We start from the raw sequence: 19347 nt of genomic DNA, 5'->3' as shown, positions 1-19347 counted from the left end.
TGTTTATAAATGAGAAAAATATATTCTTTATTGTAAGTCCACATTTTGCAGAACTTGGGAACTATTGTCCAAGTGTTATGCAGTCTTAGTTCCTTAAATACCAACATTCACATTGTTGAGGGCACAGTTTATAAATCCCAAATACAATTGAGGCCCTCTGAGGATTGCTGATTTTACGTTAAAGAGACTCAATGTAAAATGATGAATAGAAGTCTTAATAAACCCCTGTGAGAATACAGGTTCTTAGGCTATTCAACAGGAGCTTGTCAGCCTTTCTTCTGAAATACAATGCAAGCAATAATTTTGACTATCCAATATTTCTTTTGTATACAGCATGAAACTTAAGAGAAAAAACATTTTCTTCTAATATTCAGATTTTTTTATGGTTTATTGATATAGGGTATTTTTGCCTGCAATTATTTCAGCATACTAGTTTACTGACAGTGTCCTTTATTTCTGCATTTTAACAGAGGCGAAGACTTTGTAATCTAGTATATTGACAGATATACTCACTAAATGCAATTTTGAAGTTTTACTAATAACTTTTTATGTCATAAAAGAACCGTATTACAGTTACAACAACAAAAAAATTACTCTGGGAATTATTTAGGTAACGAATGAAGTAACTTTTTGTTTTTAGAGAACTTCTTAGAGAATAGGAGAAAAACATATTTTATACTGCTTAAATTAGTTTCCTCCACATGATTATTTATTAAGATTGTTAGACTTTGATAAAATATTAACAAATGTTTATAACTAGTACTGTTCACTGAGCATAGTGGAAGATGGAAAATTCCAGGCCACTAAGTAAATCACTAACAAAATTAGATGCAGCATTTTGTATCTTTCAGGTACCTCCACCATCAAACAGAAGAGTAAGTATCACTAAATGATTTTTAAATTGGCATGCAAACAAAGTTTTGTACTTGCTAATGCAGTAGCCTTAATATTTTTTCTAAAAAAAATATTTCATCTATTATACAACATGATTTTAATGCCCTCTTTGCTACAGAAATAGTTACTATTTATGAATGTTCAAACTAGGTAAATCTTCCCCCCCCCCTTTTGTTTAATATTTACCTCTTTATATTGTAAGTAATTTATGATCATGCAGATTGAGTTCAGTAACAGTACTGAAATTGAAAGAAAAAAATCTGAGGCCTAACTTACGGCTTAGAATTAGAGTAATGGATCTCATTAGCAGCAGGGAGTTCCTAATTTAAGACCAAGGTCTTAGAATGATTAGAGACAGCTGACGCTGAGACTTCTGCTCCTAACATGGTTCAATAGTGGTTCCATAGTTCATTTACACTTTCCACAGCTCCACATCCAGCCCTCTGACTTGTCTTTTACTTAGGTAGCGAGCTCTTTAAAAATATCACTATTGTCATGATCTTTGTTTAGTACTTAGCAGAAAGACATGCTCCTTCTTGTCTATCTTCTGGGCAATAAAATAAAATACATAATTGGTCCTGTATTTCTGGGGAAAGACTTCTTGCTGCAAGGGAGTTTCTTTGTGTCCCCTTTTGACTGTGAGAAATATCACAGAAAGATTCGGCATCGTCACAGATTCTTTATCATTGCAGAAATATTATGAAAACCTGCCAGATTTTAGCTTGCTAAAAATATTGTAAGCAAGAAGCAGCACTGACTCACATAACACTGACAAGAATAAAAATGCTGAAATTTCTCAGGGTATTAATAAACCTGAAAAATTTTCAATAGCTCTGAATACATTTTTCTACATATATTGTTATGGAATCTCACATGTAAATGACTGATTCGCTAACGCGTTTTCTTCACATAGTTTCTATTAACAAACACACTTTTAATATTTTTCCTGTTATTTTAACCATTATTTAACTCTACAATGGTGGAATTCTATGGTCTATTGAACCATTTCCTGGTAGACCATAAATCCCAACCCCACAAGCATTTCTTATGTTGTCTTCAGGACTGACTGACAATTGCTTCTGCTTATCTGCTGCTTACATAGAACAGCTCAGTGGAGGCTCAGCTCAAAAAAGCAATGACAGAAGATACTGAAGCTCCTGTAATAAAGCCTTTTCTAACAGTTGTCTGTGCAGCAATGAGCAAATGAGGAAAATAAAAAAATAACAGGAAAAATTCTCCCAAAGCCACCTGATCCTGTCACCTGACATTCAATAACTTGTGCCAAAGGAACATCACTGCTTATATTTCATCTTCTGTTGATCAGTTATTTTTCCTTCAAGTATATGTGAAGCAAGGAAAAGCAAGCCTTGCTTTGCACATTTGCTAACAATTGAAGGAGTCCCTTTTTGACATGCAGTGCTTATACTGTAACATCTGCATTGGCATCAATGGGACTACCCAATGTCAATGAATAACACCTTGAAATTTCTCCTTGGGTTTAGTGAGAGCAGGATCCTGCTTTTGGTGTGTCTCAGTGTTTCCAGTGACTCTAAGATGATTGTTATCAAACTAAGAATTGTGTCTTGAGAAATTACAAAATAGTATCTATAAATGGGGGAAAATAAATAATTAAAAAAAACGGAAAAATAAGAGTATAAAGATAGTTTTGAAACAGCTCTGGTCTGGTAATAATATGTAAATGTAATAACTCATTATTAATATTATTTCTATATTTTCATGCTATACTTCTTATTAGGTATTATTCACTGCTCAAAGTTTTAGATGTAAGCATCATAACCTTAATGAGAAGCAGTATTTTTTCTTACATTATCCTAACAACATCTCTGAAGAGTGGTTAAGAGCAGCATAGACAAGGAGCATGTCCTGCCCTCTAAAGCTGGGAAGTACTTTCCACATGAGAGGAGTTAATGCATTCTGGCAAGACAACATAGTCAGCCAGTGCTGATGCCTGATGTTCACTGGATTAATATGAAACTTGTGATTGCAGTGTACTTAAAGACTGTTTGAAGACGTCTCAATGGCAAGTCAGATCTGAAGTGTATAGATCTAATTCTCTGTAAAATCTGTTTCTCTTTCTTTCTTAAACATGCACGTTTTCCTTCACATAAAGGATTATTGGATTCTTTCATGTAATAAGTATCAAGGCTTACTTCACAACTGATTATCTTGGCATTGTTACTGTAACTATCCTTCAGGCTAAGAACAGAAAGGTAACTCCTTGCTAGCAAACACTCAGAAAAAGTATTAAATAACCATCACTTCCCACTTTGGTGCACTAAAAAAACCTGGTGAATAGACTTGGACAATACTGAAGTACAATATCTAGATCAAGTTACAGGGTTTGAATCAGTTGATCAGGCAAAGAACATATGCTAAAGTGATGACATATCTTAACAGTGTTAATATTGAGTGAATGTACTTGTACAAGGATAACAGAATCTAAAGATCTTAAATACTGAAATGTCAACAGAAAGTGTTGCATTTTGAGAAAGGAACACAGTTAGTAGCTGGCTTGCTTCCACCTACAATTATTGCTTTTAGTGGTAAAACATGTTATTTATTAAACAACTTCCCCTCTCCCCTTTTGATTCCCCAAGAGGGAAGATAATAATTCATTACTTAAGTATTGTATTTGTTGGTATTGACTGAGATTTAATACTTGTACTCAGAAGAATAATTTGTGTGAGAGAACAAGACTCATCTCTTCCAAAGGTTCAGTATTTTGTCAAATGGTGTAATTGCTATCAAATCATGATATCACCCATTCTGTCACACCAAATTAATCAGTAAATAATAAATTTGCAGTCATCAGAATTGTAACTTGTGAAAAATAGATCATGTTTCACTATCTCAGTGCAACATTGACCTTTCAGTAGCGTAACAGTTTTAACCCATGTTCAACTAATTACACGCATTCTATTTTTTACTCTTGTATATTTGTCATCGTAAATATATAGCACAGATAATCTACATGCACAAGTGAAAAGCAATATATCTAGGCAGAAACAAATGAGAAGCTTCAAACTGTGGTTAATATTTTCAGCTGGCTGCTAGAAAAGCTGCCAGCACATACTTTCTCGTGAGTGTATAACCCCAGGAAGTGAAGCGCTGTTACATCATTTGAAGGGGCAGCACAGCAGGGCCCAAGGATGGGAATATACAGCCAAGAGGGTGTATTTTGGACAAAGTCACCATCATGCCTTCTACCATTATGCTAGTGAGAAAACAGCTTGGGGAAAATCTTTGGCTGAAGCAGCAGAAGGACAGATAATTCCCCTGGGGAAAGCAAGAATGAATGGAGTAAAATGTAATCCCAGATATACTGGAAAGGCAAAATTTAGCTAGCACTCATTTAACCCTTTAATAATCCATCATCTGCAACAGATTTTAGATCATGATGCATCAGGGTTCTGAACTCTATCTCCCAAATGAAACTCTTCTTTCCTTGTAAAATCTGAATAGGTTAAATTGTCTTATCTTCTGTGTTATTTAAAATTGTTAAAATCTTCAATACTACTTTTACAGCTGCCTCACAGGAAAATCAACCAATTTATTTATCTATTTATATATAAAATCTTCATCTTTTATGCAGGTCTTTACCTAGCAGTTTCTGTAAAGAAATGTTAACGAAGCTATGAGCTATATCCAGCATTATAAGCCAATTTCCTCATGTCTTTTAGGGCTGCAAAGAACCACCTGTCTGTCTGTGGCAGTAAGCCAGAAAACAACTGTATGATTTACGCCCACTGGTTTCCTATGAGCTGTGGGAGTGTAACCTTAACCACCATCTTCTTGTACAAAAGATCCTGAGAACTACTTTTTTTTTCTTTCCCCCAGAAAAGCACAGTGAATCAAATATTGAATATACTTCCTGCTTCCACATTCTCAGAGCCTGACAGGGATAGTATCTCTTTAGGAAAGCAACTACTATCTTTCATGCAACTTAAGAAATGCTGAGTCAAGAATTTCTGTGCCATGACAAAAGCCTAACCATGTAGAATCATCTCTATAAAGGTAGTTAGACACCTAAATACTCAGTACTCAGAGCAATTGGACATCTGAAGAGTTTTCAAAATTTTGTTGTTATACTGCAGTCAGTCTTACTGCAGAATCTAGTTGCAGAGCTGAAAGTGACCTGCTACCCTAGGCTTTTTAAGCATCCGTCTCTACTAAAAGATTTGTTTGTGACATGTTACTTGCATTAGGCAATAATTCATTTTATAGGCCAGAATGGAAGAATTTATGAGATGTTATAGTATTTAGTACATTAAAAACCCCTGTGAACAGTTTCTTTAGGAGAAGAAATATAGCAACACTAAAATATCAAAAAAGATAAGTCATATAATAAAGCATTTTCACTATTGGAATATCATTCAAGACAAATACTTAATAGGAACTTTTCAAAATCCCAAACCTTTATCAAATGACAGGTCAGAACAATGCACAGGCCAGCTCTGATGTTAGGGATAGAGTTTCATTTTAGACTTCAGGCTGCGGCTGGGTGTGCACACAGTGTCCCTCACAGCTAATGCCAAAAAGTCCTCTGGTTATTCCCTGAACAGCTTCTAGGTGGAAATCTTCTCCCATGGACACAGAACAGATCAATATTTTGTTTCCTGATTCGCAAGATAAAAGCTCACTCATGAGTCTCTAAAATAATTTCCCCTCAAAAGACTCCAGCTGGCAGATTAACCTGTTTATGTAGTGCTCTATGTGGCTCTGAAGACCTACAAGCAACTTTTTTGTGTACTGCTTCTCTGTGCAGTTCACTCTTTCAAAGAGATGCACAAGCTGGATAGAATGAAATGTACGTTTCACAGGAGGACAGCAAAGCCTTCTTCCCAGCCATGTGCAATCCTAATGTCTTCTTCTGCTCTTCTGTGGTTAGAAGACAACTTAGTAAATAAAAATAGTTGTCTTAAAATTAGGAAAAGTGAAGGAACTGCCTGTGAAAAATATAATTCTGCCCTGCGATTGCAAGGAGATGCTTTTTAACACCATAAGATCCTGGAAATGTGTTAAAATTTGCTTCCCATATCCACCAGAGAATTTTGCAAAATTACATTCTTATACTCCTTGTTCATGCAACTAAATAAGACAATATCTCACTTTAAAAGTCCTTCTCATTTGTGGCCTGAAAACTATTGCAAAAAACTAAGTGCTTCAGCAGCAGTTTTTATTGTATACAAAGTTACATAGACCCTATTCATTGCAAGCAGATTCAGCAGGCAGGATGGTTTAAACCATCCCCAGTTGTCTGCAACATTTCTCAGCAGTTTCAACCGTGGCATTTTATCTGCTTTTATCTCCTCTGATTTTCCACTCAGAATATTTCCTTAGCTCATTTTACTCCCAGTACCATGTGTTTTCAGTAATCATTCAGAGTCAGATTGTGTTTCATTCAGCGCCTGTGCCCCAACCCAAGAGCACTGCTAAACACAAGCTCCCATCTTAACATAACAACTGGTTCCAGCTGGCTCACACTGGGGACCCTTGGAGGTACATGCTGCCTACAGGAGCTGGCTGGCTGTGAGCACGCTGCTGCCCTTCATGATATGCTGCAGCTGTTGGTTCACAGAGCATGGCTCGAGGATGCACGCTGATCCCCATCCTCAGGAGAGAAAAATATCCCCAGCACTTTAGGTAGGCAGCACAGCACTGCTCTTACCTGGCAATTAATAACAGAAACTCACAGCTCTTACTAGTATCAGATAAGTGAGCTGTTATTAGAGGGAAAGAAAAAAAAAAAAAAAAAAAAAAGCTGCATCTCTGTTAGGTTACTAAAATGAGTCTGACTAGCTAATTAGATGAACTAGGGTGTGATGTTTCAATTCAGGAAGACTTTAAAAGGCTATGTATACTTAACCTGTTTTACCTTCTATTGTCTCCCATCCCTCATTCCTCTGCAGGTCAGCATTTAAATGTCTTACAACTATATATGATAAACTAACGTTTTTTCTGTTCTCACTGTTGTGTGTAGCAATAGAAAGTTGTTCCTTCCAGCCAAAGATAGCTTTGTATTTTTTATTTCCTGAGAGTGTGTTATTTTTCTTCCTTTAGCCCCTTTTCCTACCAGGTATAAGTATCTCATGGGAGAAGATCAGATGTGAAGCAGCATGTGGTTATTCCTTTGCTGACAGTGGGATTTGGTGGGGGGATGGAGAGGCAGACATGGGGAATGATAGCTTCTAGGTATATCTTACTACAACTGGGCTTCATCAGTAAGAAACAAAACCATCATGCCAAAAGTAACACGAGGGTGGAAGACAGGGACGTCTGTCGCATCCTGCAATCTGATTTCCTCTTTACTGTGTTTTTGGCCAGCTGTCAGGTTTGCATCTCACAAGGCAACTCTGGTGTGCCTTATCTCACTCATTTCTACTCAAAAACTGCACCTTCAGGGTGTGGAGAGGCTGTTTGTTTCCTTGTCTTTAATCAGTGACAAAGGTTTTTGTCACATAGCTGTTTCTGTGTTTTCTCCATAGGGCAGTTATCCCTAAATTCTGATCATGGGTCCAGGATGCTCACCTCAGCTATGTGATCTGAGAAGTGTGTGTTAGGCTGTGGGTTTTTCTCACTGGTGGTTTCCTGCCTATGATTTAGCAGGTGTCATTTTTTTCCCTAAGAGAGGACCAGAATTTATTCACTGCAATAGAAATTATCATCATAGGAAATCGTACTACCAGGTTATAATGGTGCTTTATTGCTGAGAAAATTTAAGTAAATTCATACTGATGATACCCATAGACAAGGGAAAGACATGCACATGACACAAGACTTCTGAGATTTTGTAATAACTCTTCTGCTCTTTTTTAGTTATTGAAATAATGCAAGAGAAAAAAAAAGGAGGGGGGAGAGAGAAGGAGAGTAATATGCTAAAAAAAAAAAAGTTCCTAGTATTTATCAGACCTCACACTTCCTTTTCTCATTTATAATTTGTGAAGCATTAGGTCTTCTTTAAGATACACGGATTTGTTGTGAAGGTCAGGTCATATGTTATCATTGTAAACAGCTGTGCTTGAAGAGCAGTTGGTGTTTATAACTAATGGATATGTTATTATAGTAAGATATGTACTTAAAATGTAACTGCACTAGTTTTTCTTTAAAAGCGCAACTCCAGTGCTAGAGATCTAATTCTGTACCTTTAGTTCCAAGTAAATCTTTTCTATTTCAAGTATCAAGCACTTAATACTCACAAACTGCCTTTCAAAATATTAGTGTCAGAAGCCAAGTAATTGATTTTCTGCGATTCACAGGCTCTCATACAAATCTAAGTTTTGCCAAAGCTCCTTTTTTGATGTTCACAGTCATTCAAGCAGCTTTTTTGTTTATCTGCTTTTGTTAAAAGTATGTGTAATAAGTTTTGTTTTTCCAGCTTGCTCTGGCTACAGTAGGGAGAGAACCACCTGTAACAAACTATCTAATCAGCAATGAACAACTAGTACAACAGTTTTAACTTGAAGGGTCTTTGTAATTTGTTATGTCTTGCAAGTGTGAGCGCCTTGTTTCCACAAAGCTGCATGTTTAAGAAACATTTTCTTTATAAATCACAGGTAGAGCTCTCAGCTTCTGTTACAAAACTTCATTTAATGATATACAGACGATATCTTTGAGGTAATGCATGCTCAACAAGTATGCTAAGAGTAGCTTAAAATGATGGCGATCACTTTATTAAACACTGTAGAGAATACATCCATCTGCAAATAATAAGTAATGTGTATATACCACTAAAACATACAGTATTTAAAAGGACGTGCTGATCTGAAAACAGAAGTTGTTTGATCAGTTTAGGGAGTCCCAGAACAGTCCTTCATTTCTGCACTGGGCTGCAATAGTGTTGTACAGCGCATGGCTATGCTTTGTAAAATGCTTTCTTCTTACAATAAATAGATTAGAAAGTCCAACGAAGCAAATGTACTTGTAAATGTGTCAGTGAAACTTGAATTCGTATTTCAGTTCTAATACTCCATTTTGCACTGAAATAATCAGCAAGTCCCACATCAAAACATTAGGCATTCTCTAAGCTAAGAAAAAAAAAAAAAAAAGCTAGGGAAGTTACTCACAAATGTTTGCATGAATTCTAAATTGCTTTTCTATTCAAAAGTGTTCACACCCCTTTTGGTGATTAATCCATGAACATTTGTGCTAATGGACATCTGCCCACACAAATGTTTGGCTTTTCTCTAAGTGACAACTTATTTTATTTGCAAATAAGGTATTGGTGCCTCAATAGGGCACTCACCATCATCCAGTCAAAGAGTAGGAGCAGTGCCATGTGATTTAGGTTACTAATCTTATATAATAAATTGTGAATAAGCAAAGATACAGTGGAATTAACAGTTGAGGAATACCACATGGGTAGAAATGTGTTCTGGCTGGGTGTTTGGCATTCCAAACTACTAAAAAAAAGTAAAATAAAAATTTAGGCTATTGTGAAAACAGGAAGAGGGCTGCGTCAATGAAATGTTTCTGTAAGTAGTATAACCTGTTATAGCTGAATTATTATAGCCAGATTTCAGCCAGGTCTGAAACTTGATGGCTTGAATTTTAGAAGAATGTAAGGAAAAAAAACCCAAAACAAAACACCCCAAACAACCTCTTGAAGCATACATACAAAGCAAAGAACTGAAGAAATTGTGTTACTAGGTACACACCTAATATTAACTTGCAGGCACTCAAGCACACTACTGAAGCTTTGAACCAAACTTCCCAAGCTATTAGAAGTTATTATTGGGTTCAGAAAGGCAGCCCAAAGCCATCATATATTCCATAGCTTTTGGCCTCAGAAGCAAGCTGGAAGCGTCAAGAAAGCAGGCTTCTGGTGGGTTGGGTGTTTTTGGTTTTGGTGGTTGTTTTTTTTGTGTTTTTTTGCAAGCTTGGCAATCTCTCAAAGCTGTTTTCTTAGCTATTGATTTTTCAGGCAGCACTCTGATATTTAACCAACAGCTTCAAAAAAGAGCCCTCTTCATCCAACTGACAACTAGGACATAGGAGTACTGTATTCAAACTTAAATCTTGCAACTTCTCATTTCAAGGGAGAGAAAGAAATTAAATCAGGAATTTGCCATTAGAGCAATGAAAATAGCTATTTAATTTGCCATTCTTCCCTCAGTAGGATCTCTCTTGAGATGCAGCAAGCCTTGGTTATCCTTAAAGAGTAGCATATAAGAGCACCATTGCAATGATAAGAGACTGTGGTCTGTTTTGTTTGTGCATTGCAGCTCTGTTGTGGCTTAAAGGAACTATCAAAGACCAGAAACAGAACAAATATTGATTTGCTTTTAGGAGGTGCAACTGCTTAAAATGTAGCTCTACCCACTAAACATTTTCCTGCTAGTTTTCTGCATAGCAGTATGGGCCAGGAACCTCTCCATGTGCAAATACCTAGAAAAAAAAAATGTATATATATATCTGCCTGTCCCTAAGGAGCCAGATATCTCAGTTTATATAGACAAGACAATTCAAACTAACAGATTTATAGAAAGCTAGCAAAACAGCATTGGTCAGTGTGCCAGTCCAGGGCCGTAGGAAACCACCTGTGTTTCTCTGCCTGCTCTCAACTTAAGATTTTAAGGGAAAAACTTGAAAAGTAGTATTAGTTGGGAGATATCTCTAAAAATTTTCACTTTGCAGTGGTGAATAGTTATTTGAATGCAACAGTTTAGGACTTACTTGGCTCAACAAGATATAAGCAGCAAGCAGTTAGCGACTGCATTTTCTGTGGGAAAACACCAAGTCAAAATTCATTTCTGATTCAATGAGACTTGACTTTGGATTGCTCTAAACAAACTCATGCTCTGTCTAATCCATGGAAAATGGCCCTGTCTAGCAGAAGGTTTACTTCCAATAACTCAGTATCTTCAGAGGAAAAGTATCTTTCTCATCAACGCTTCATCACAGAATTTTCAGCTATAATTCTGAGCTTATTGGTCATTCTGTAAGTACATCCAACAAACAATAGCTTTAAAACTTACAATTTTCAGTGACTACCTGTCAAGGAGTAATTCTTTTTCCTGAGACACATCAGATGTCTAAAAACCTACATGCTCAAATGGTTGCCTTATAGATACTCTAACACCATTTAATTGCATTCTTGATTAATTTCAGATGTCAGGAAAGGTCAGGCCTAATCAGTACTTGGGTGGGCAAATTTCCAAGAAACCTGACACAAAGCAGGTTGTGGTGATCCAGCACAAGGAAATTGCACCCCATAACTGCCTCTCAGCAAGGACTGGTAAGTAGAATTTTCCATTCCAAGATCTTGACAGTTTGTAGCCTCTCCTGTAGTGTTCTTTGTTACGGTTAGGGTATTAGTTGTCATATCTTACTCAAAATTCTATTGAGAAATTACAGTAGGCCTAGTTCTGCTCATGTTGAAATAGTCAAACCGACTTTAGTGGAAGCAGAATGAAATTATAAACCACTATATACCTAACAGTTCTTGCATAATTTCAGTTTAGTAGATAATCTTTGGGTTTTGTCCTCAGTCAGGGAGTAGTGTTATGTCCCTTTAAATGGCTCCCCTCTTCTACTCTAGAGGTAACTGCAATTGTGTGATAGATGAAGTCGTCTCTGCTGTATACAGCATATGACATGCTTATGTCATTGCATGAGAAGCTGTAGGCTATTCTATTACCATCACTACTTCTATTGTGGACACAATATCATCCCAGTCTGCAGCAGCACTGTCAGCTCAGTTTCAGTTGTAATAGAAAAAAAAACCCACAAACAGAAGCTCAGAGAAAGCACAGGCGTAATGCCAGCAGCATTTACAACGTTCTGATCAATATATTAGCAGTGAAGTTGGTGGACTTTTTTGCTCATTCACCTCTGTGAAGCTGCCTTCGGTATATGCCTCTTTAATATACTTACATCAACATCCACTAATGGCTAATATTGAAGAGTGTAACAGGCAAAATGGATACTGGTCTAGCCCAGCACGTCTGCTCTTGTGTTACAGTCCTATCCATAATGCGAGTTGGACAAGCAGTTTTGTCACTTCTTCCTTTTTTTGCTAACTCTCCTTTTGGTGGGTGTTCTTTTAAGCTCCTTCTTTTCCTTCCTGCCTACTGCACAAATGCAGTACTGTATAATGCACGAGGAACAAGGGTAGAGCAGACTGCTCCTGCATGCCCCCTGCCACTCCAATTCTCTTGTTCATTAAAAGCTCCTATTGACTTTAAATCAGTTCCCTGGAGCTTTGTGATGACAGAAATTTGCCCAGAGACAATTTGGCTGAATTTTGTTTTAGACTTCAAAGAATTTTGCACTTACAGATGTAGTTCAGACAGAATTATTGATAAAGTTGGAGTGGGATTAACAAAAAGTGCTGCTGGGGCCATGGCTGTAAAGTCTGAACCTGTGATAGGTTATGGAACATCAGGTTTTATATCTGACTGTACTGGGTTTGTGTGACAAGATTTAGGTAGCAGGGAGGGCTACAGGAGTGGCTTCTGTGAGTAGCTGCTAGAAGCTTCCCCTATGTTCAATGGAGCTAATGCCAGCTGGCTCCAAGACAGACCTGCTGCTATCCAAGGCTGAGCCTGTCAGCGATGGTGGTAGTGCCTCTCAGATAAAATATTTAAGAAGGGGGCAGGGGGAAAATTGTGCAAAAAAAATGCATCTGGAGAGAGGAGTGAGACTATGTGAGAGCAGCAGCTCTGCAGACACGAAGGTCAGTGCAGAAGGAGGGGCAGGAGGGGCTCCAGGTGCCGGAGCAGAGGTTCCCCTGCAGCCCATGGTGAAGACCATGGTGAGGCAGGCTGTGCCCCTGCAGCCCGTGGAGGTCCACGGTGGAGCAAGATAACCACCTGCATGTGCTTACATGGAGGACCCCACACCAGAGCAGGTGGATGCTCGAAGGAGGCTGTGACCCCATGGGAAGCCCACACTGGAGCAGGCTGCTGGCAGGACCTGTGGAGAGAGAAGCCCACAATGGAGCAGGTTTGCTGGCAGGACTTGTGACCCCATGGGGGACCCATGCTGGATCAGCCTGTTCCTGAAGGGCTGGAGCAGTTAAGGAAGAACTGCAGCCCATGGGAAGAACTTATGTTGGAGAAGTTTGTGGAGAGCTGTCTCCCATGGAAGGCACCCCCATGCTGGAGCAGAGGAAGAGCGCAAGGAGTCCTTCCACTAAGGAGAAAGGAGCGGCAGAGACAATGTGGGATGAACTGACTACAACAGCCATTCCCCATCCCCCTGCACTGCTCAGGTGGAAGGAGGCAGAGAAATCAGGAGTGAAGTTGAGCCCAAGAAGAATGGAGGGGTGGCAAAAGGAGTTTTTTAGTTTTATTTTTCATTATCTTACTCTGATTTGAAAGGTAATAAATTAAGGTAATTTCCCTAAGTTGAGTCTGCTTTGCCCACGATGGTAACAGCTGAGTAATCTCCCTGTCCTCATCCTGACCCATGAGCTTCTCATTGCATTTTCTCTCCCCTGTCTGGTTGAGTGATAGAGCAATTTTGGTGGGTGCCTGGTGCCCAGCTAGGGTCAAACCACTACACTGTCCTTTATAGCTCAAATCCTTATGAATTTCAGACCAAGTTGTATATGTATTGTTTGTTTTCAATTTTCTGTCTGTTTTAGGATTTCAGATTTTACACAGGTTTTTTTTGTGTTTGCATTTTTTGCTATAGGAACTTCAGCCTGAGGATGCTCATCACAGTCAAAAAAGATAAATCTAAGACCTTTAACATATAAGAACAAACATTACCCTCATATTGTCTTTATTTTATTATATATAATAGTATGTATATTATCTATGCAAACCATTGGCATGTTTTGAAAACTTGATCTTTTGGAAGCCAAGTAAGTTTCCATGCCTGAATCTTAGTATGTAAATAGCACTGGCCAGATTAGATGGCATTTTACCTAGCAAAAGGTTTTCAGGATTTCAATCAACAGTCAAATGTGAACAACTGGAGTGGGAATGGGGTGAGGGTGGGAATAAATTACTTTAAAATTTTAATTTTAAAATGAAAACTTCAGATGTTTCAAAGATGGTGAAATGGCACTTGAGCACTCTGAAGCTCTTTTGAAAAGTTCTTAAATGGGATATGTATTCACACCAACTCTTTCCCAGGAAAAAAGTGTTTCCAGATATCACAATAATGAAAAAAAGTCCTACAAAGGCTTATGCTGAGATCCATTCCTGAATCATCAGGACAGGTGATTCCAAGAATTCCACCTAGAAAAGCATGACTCAGGATTCCTGCTGTGGAGAGGATGTGGAAGAAGGAGCCTCCCTAGAATAAATAGCACAAAGCATTTGCTACAGCTGTGGGGAAAAGAAAAAGGCCAGGGGCAGGGGGTGTGGGGTGTGAATTTTGGGGTTTATTGTCACAGAAGATTTTCACTGTGAAGTCTTGCTAGTTGGACAGCCTTAAGAGAAAGATTTGATAGCCAGACACACTTTTGCACACAGAGCTTTAAATCCACAAGGCTTCTCCTGTGATGACATTTACATGGTTTACTTGAATATTTCCAAAATCAAAAACTTTGCTTTCAGGGACAATTTTCCCTCCAAACAAGCTTCAGAAGTAAAAACCTCCCCTGCCAAAAATCCTAACGTTTCCCCTCCAACCCACCCATATGCTAATATCAAACCAGCACTTTTAACTTAATGAGATATGCTATAGTTCACATTTAAATAACAGAGCACATTCAAATGAGGCCGACAGCTCATGGGATAACTCAGTGGTTTTAACTCCAGTGGTTACTTGATTCATCTAGTGGGGATGGGTAGAATCAACTGTTGGAAAGCCTGATGGGGTGTTACATCCTTCTTGCAAACTAGCTTATCATCCCTCTCAGTCTGACCCTATTTTTCACACCACTGGTGCAAATGGACAACCCGCCCACAGCCTCTGTGCTCTCACAAGCAGGGGGAGATACTGGGGACAGCCCTCATGTGGGCTGCGCAGAGCAAGCCTCCAGAGACCCCTCTCCCTACAGGATGAGGGGGGAACATAATCCAGCCTACAGTACTTTTAGCCACCTTAAGAGAAGCAGGCTGAAGAATTGCCATGTCCCTGATTTATAATCAGGTTAAATGACAACAGCTTTTTGTTCTTTTCTTTGGATGCTTCTCCCTTTCATCCTAATACACATGTGCCTGTGTGGCATAGCATGCACATTTCTAGTCCCCTGAACAACAGTACCACAAAGATCATCTTGAGCCCTGTTTTCATCAGTATAATGTCATTATCAGAAATCTTGTGTGACCTCTTGTGCAGCATCAAACTATTCTGTCGATACCTGTAACCAGTCACAAACTGCTGAAAGGGTTTTGTGGCTGATAAGGAATGTTGAAGTTCATTTTCTACAGGACTTATTTTCTTGAAACTATTTTTACTGCAAGTTTGTGTAGAGAAAGCTCATATGCAAGGTGAAAAATGCCAGACTGGATCCCATAGGATGGCTTTCTACAGTAACTTCTCTAAGTAGGTAGATTATGTATAATTAAAAGTAAGTAGACAGATTATGTATAATTCAAAGCATATATATTATATTTATATAAATACATATATACTCACATTATATGTATGTCTACATATATGTCTACACATATCTTATTTAATATTTATTTCATTTTTTTATTTAAAAAATTATATGTAATGTATGATTACAAGCCAAATCAGTCACTGGCTTGTGCTATGTCAGAGAGCTTCCCTGCTGCACTCAAAACAGTGGTCATGAGGGACTGTTTTGTATTAGGACCTTTGAGCGCTCACATTATAACATTCAGACCGAGTCCTCATGAACTATATCCATAGAGGCACCTTTGAGGGTTCTGGTGCTGCCAGCATGCTGTCCATCTCCCACTGCCCACTCCAAGGGTAGCCAGTGAGTTGACCAAAGTGTGTGAGGGCTCGCAGTGGCTGTGCTCCCAGTGCCATTGGCAGCACTTAAGCCTGGAAGCGGAATGAGCACAGGTTTACCAGCACTAAGCACGAGTCCCAGACATGGGGGACTCCTCGGGGCCCCTAAAGGATTGAATCCCTCCAGATGGGTGCTTCTGTCCTCTGCTGGTAGAGCACTGAGGGGCAGGAGGAAAGGCTACTGACATGCTCAGCTCCTGGATGACAGCTACATTTTATACCAGTGCAAGTCTGCTTCTATCCCAGTTTTGCAACAGGGAACACCTCCAGTTTGGGGAGAAGATCACAGCCTTTCATACCCTGAGACAGGGCTGGAGAATGTGCAGCAAGGTGGGGACAACTCCTCCCTTCCCTAGCTTGGGATCTCCTCTGCAGCAGGAGTTGTACATGGTAAGCCACAAACAACCCCAAAGGTGAAGTACACCATACAGGGCAGCAGCAGTACACAGCACACAGGCTGCCTGCCCTTGTTTCACATCCAGTGAATCTGTAGTTTTGAGTCAGGACTGTCATCTGGGAGACACAGTGGATAAAAAGCAGGCAAAGGTCTTCAGCAATAATTTTCTCATTCCTATTCATTTGTTCAAAGACGGGAAAACACACGCGTAGTCTGCAGGTGTGAACTCTGCCTGTGGGAGCCTGGCAAACAAAGACAGTGGGTTGGGGAGAACCCAGCAGCCACACGTGGCCCTTCTTGGATGAAGTACAGTTAAATCCTTCATTAGTTCTCCATAAGACACATGGTTTGGCACTCAGATCAGACAACTCTCAGTAATCCTGAGTTAGAAGTGATATCACTGTCAGTCACTAACAGTCAATCCTATCAATGTCTGTGAAAGTTGAGTCACAGGAAGATGAAACCCCCCTCCATGTTGCAGTGAGTGATGTTTCAATAAGATGTTGCTTGATTGATTTCACCTGCAAAACTAGTGTTTTTGCAGACTGAAGAAGACAGATGACCCAGCAAACAGTTTACAAATACCAGTCACTTTATAGCACATCAGCAGATTTTCCATGTCTGCCACAGCTGCCACGTAAACTCAGGAGCTACCCAGCTGGAGTCTGCCTCGTCTGTCCTAGGGCATCGCATCACTTTGACCCCTCTGTGAGCATAACTGAACTTACGTGGGCCAAAAATTCACCAAGTCACACAAACATCATACCACAACCATCCAAGGAGGAAGGTCTCAAACACCTTCTTTCCTGCAAAAATAAATTATGAAGCAGCCACTATGGCCTGGAGAATAAAGGAAGCTTTGTCTCAGAAGAAAATGGCGAAAGGGTTGTCAAATATCTCTAGGCAGTCAGTTGGTGCCTGTAATATATTTTCCTCAAAAATAAGGTAATATGTTCCCTCCTATAATGAATTAAATTGCAGATAAATTCTTATGAGAATAAATTCTCATCAACATGAGCAAAAAAATCCAGTCTTAAAGGAGTACAGACGTTGACATTCTGTGACAGTTTATGTACCTGGTAATGAAGATATAACACGAGATGTTCTGGGTGGTGCAGTGGAGGGGAAGAAAAAACATGTTGTCATGTTTCAACTGCATTAGACAGCAATCCCACTGCACTGATTTCTGTGCAACTTCCTTCTAGGAAACTGCTCCACTTCAATTTTGTTTCTATTTTATATCTAATTATAAAAGACTAAATATTCCTAAGAATTGTGTTAAGAAAGCAACAAGATACAGTTTTAAAATAATAAAGACCATGAAAGCCAAAGCAACAAAGCAAAAGTCCTGATGTAAGGGTTGTTTCATTTTGTCTTAGTACTTGGCTGACACCCAAATGTACTGCAAGCACACATTAAGAAAAGTCTGTTTCAAAATGTAATATGCAGTGAAAACCAATGCTTTCTATATACACAAGTCTTAAAACCCTTTTTCTATGTGCTGGTGGTATGTGAATTATACACCTACTGAGTGGTTAAGACCAATGGTTGTCACATTTTGCCATTCAAGGTCTGTGGCAAAAAAATAATGCCTTATCACTACATTCTTAGTAACTGATTTTATTCATACCATGCAAAGTTCACACCAGTGCTGTGTCAAAATGGAGCAGACACAAATTCTCCTCTTTGGCTTCTTAATACAGGTATTAGGAGATGAGTTAGTTTTCACAGTATTGTCAGGACCAAGGCAAAGATTTAAATCTAGTCTTTCACACTGTCAATTTGATAAACTGTTGCTGGTTTGGATGGCAAAGTAAGAGGTTTTGGAGCCCCCTCAAAGGAATCAAGATGTTTCTGAGAGTGCAGGGTAGTGCTATTAAGGACTGGACATCCTTAAATGTGCAGGTCATCAGATCCTGCAGCAGTTGCGTATACTTTCTGTGGAAGCAGTGACCCAGTCCAGGTGGGAATTTGCTGATCTGGGTGATCTAAAACAGTTGCATCTACACTGTAGGTGACTGCTTTTCTGGCTTATGCCAGCCTTGTGCACACCGTATTCAGCAGAGAATAAATTCAGGTTGACATCCCTAAATACAATTAAAGGAAATTACCCATAAGCATCCCGGCAACTACATCAAACTGGCTTCAGCAAGGATTACAATGTGAGGGAGTGTGATATCCACCCAAACACCATGTGTTGCAAAGAAGTGTGAGGAGCAGTTCCTTAGCTCATGTTCTGCTGCAGCTACTGGATACATTATCTGGCTGTCATGGCTAGAGGTTGCTTATTCCTTCCCTGAAATCCTGGTGAGGAGGATCATGTCAGAACTGCTAGGGAAACAAAATGGCAGGAAAAGTGTTTGGAGAGTCAAGAGATTGCAGACAACTTCTGCAGACCAAATGTGTTTGTGCCTTGAGGCACATGTGAAAATACAAGTGTAAAATGTGGCCAGAGTTTCGTGTTGATGCAAAAGTCTTGCTGGAAGTAGTGTGAAGCCAAGCTAGCCGGCTGCTTGGTAGAGGTGCATAGACAGCGGTTTCACAACCAATGAACAGTGGTTCACAACACTTTTTCCCAGACACACAAAGGTATGTCTTCCTGGGAAATGAATAGCCAGAATGATATGCTCACAGTGGCTTACGACCACCCACAGTTTTATTTCTGTCCCTAACACTGTGCTCAGTATTTGGTGCCTGCCTTGTGCCATAAACCTGTCTCATTCTACCTTGTGGCAGTGACCACTAAGATGAGCAAAACAAGCCCTCCCACCTTCCCCTCCCTGCACATCAGAGCAGGCATGCCAGTGACTGTCTCCTGCTCTGCGATGGCACACTGGAGAGAATGCAGTGCCAGCTTGGATGTGGCAGGCACAGCAGTGCTGCTCATCCATGTGAAGCAGGAAGCCTGATACAATGCATACAGAAGTCCTCAGAAAATAAGAGGACAACTTTGCAGCTCACCATGCTAATTTTGACATGTTCTGGTTATGTGGAAAGACAGAGGGGTGGTAAGAGGTCTCAGGCATACTTATGGAGGACTTCAGATGATCTGGCCTGAGCAAGGTGGCTGCTGGTCACTTTTATCCTTTCTTCAGGGATTTTCCACTAACAAGCCCAAGTTTCACTACTAGCACACACTGCTGAGCTACAAGGCA

General features: G+C 39.4%; 1 long non-coding RNA gene across 1 annotated transcript in view; it reads left to right on the top strand.

Moving 5' to 3' along the window:
- Positions 1-13817, top strand: part of LOC129736672 (uncharacterized) — a 70011-nt gene extending 56194 nt beyond the window's left edge. The window contains exon 5 of the long non-coding RNA XR_008733626.1: positions 11023-13817. This is a non-coding gene — a long non-coding RNA (uncharacterized LOC129736672). The remainder of the gene's footprint in view (positions 1-11022) is intronic.
- The last annotated feature ends 5530 nt before the right edge of the window (positions 13818-19347 follow it).

This window comes from Falco cherrug, chromosome 8, assembly GCF_023634085.1.
Source record: "Falco cherrug isolate bFalChe1 chromosome 8, bFalChe1.pri, whole genome shotgun sequence".
Classification (NCBI taxonomy): Eukaryota; Metazoa; Chordata; class Aves; order Falconiformes; family Falconidae; genus Falco; species Falco cherrug.
The sequence above is the reverse complement of the archived record's forward strand: the minus strand, read 5'-3'. Positions and strand labels throughout refer to the sequence as shown.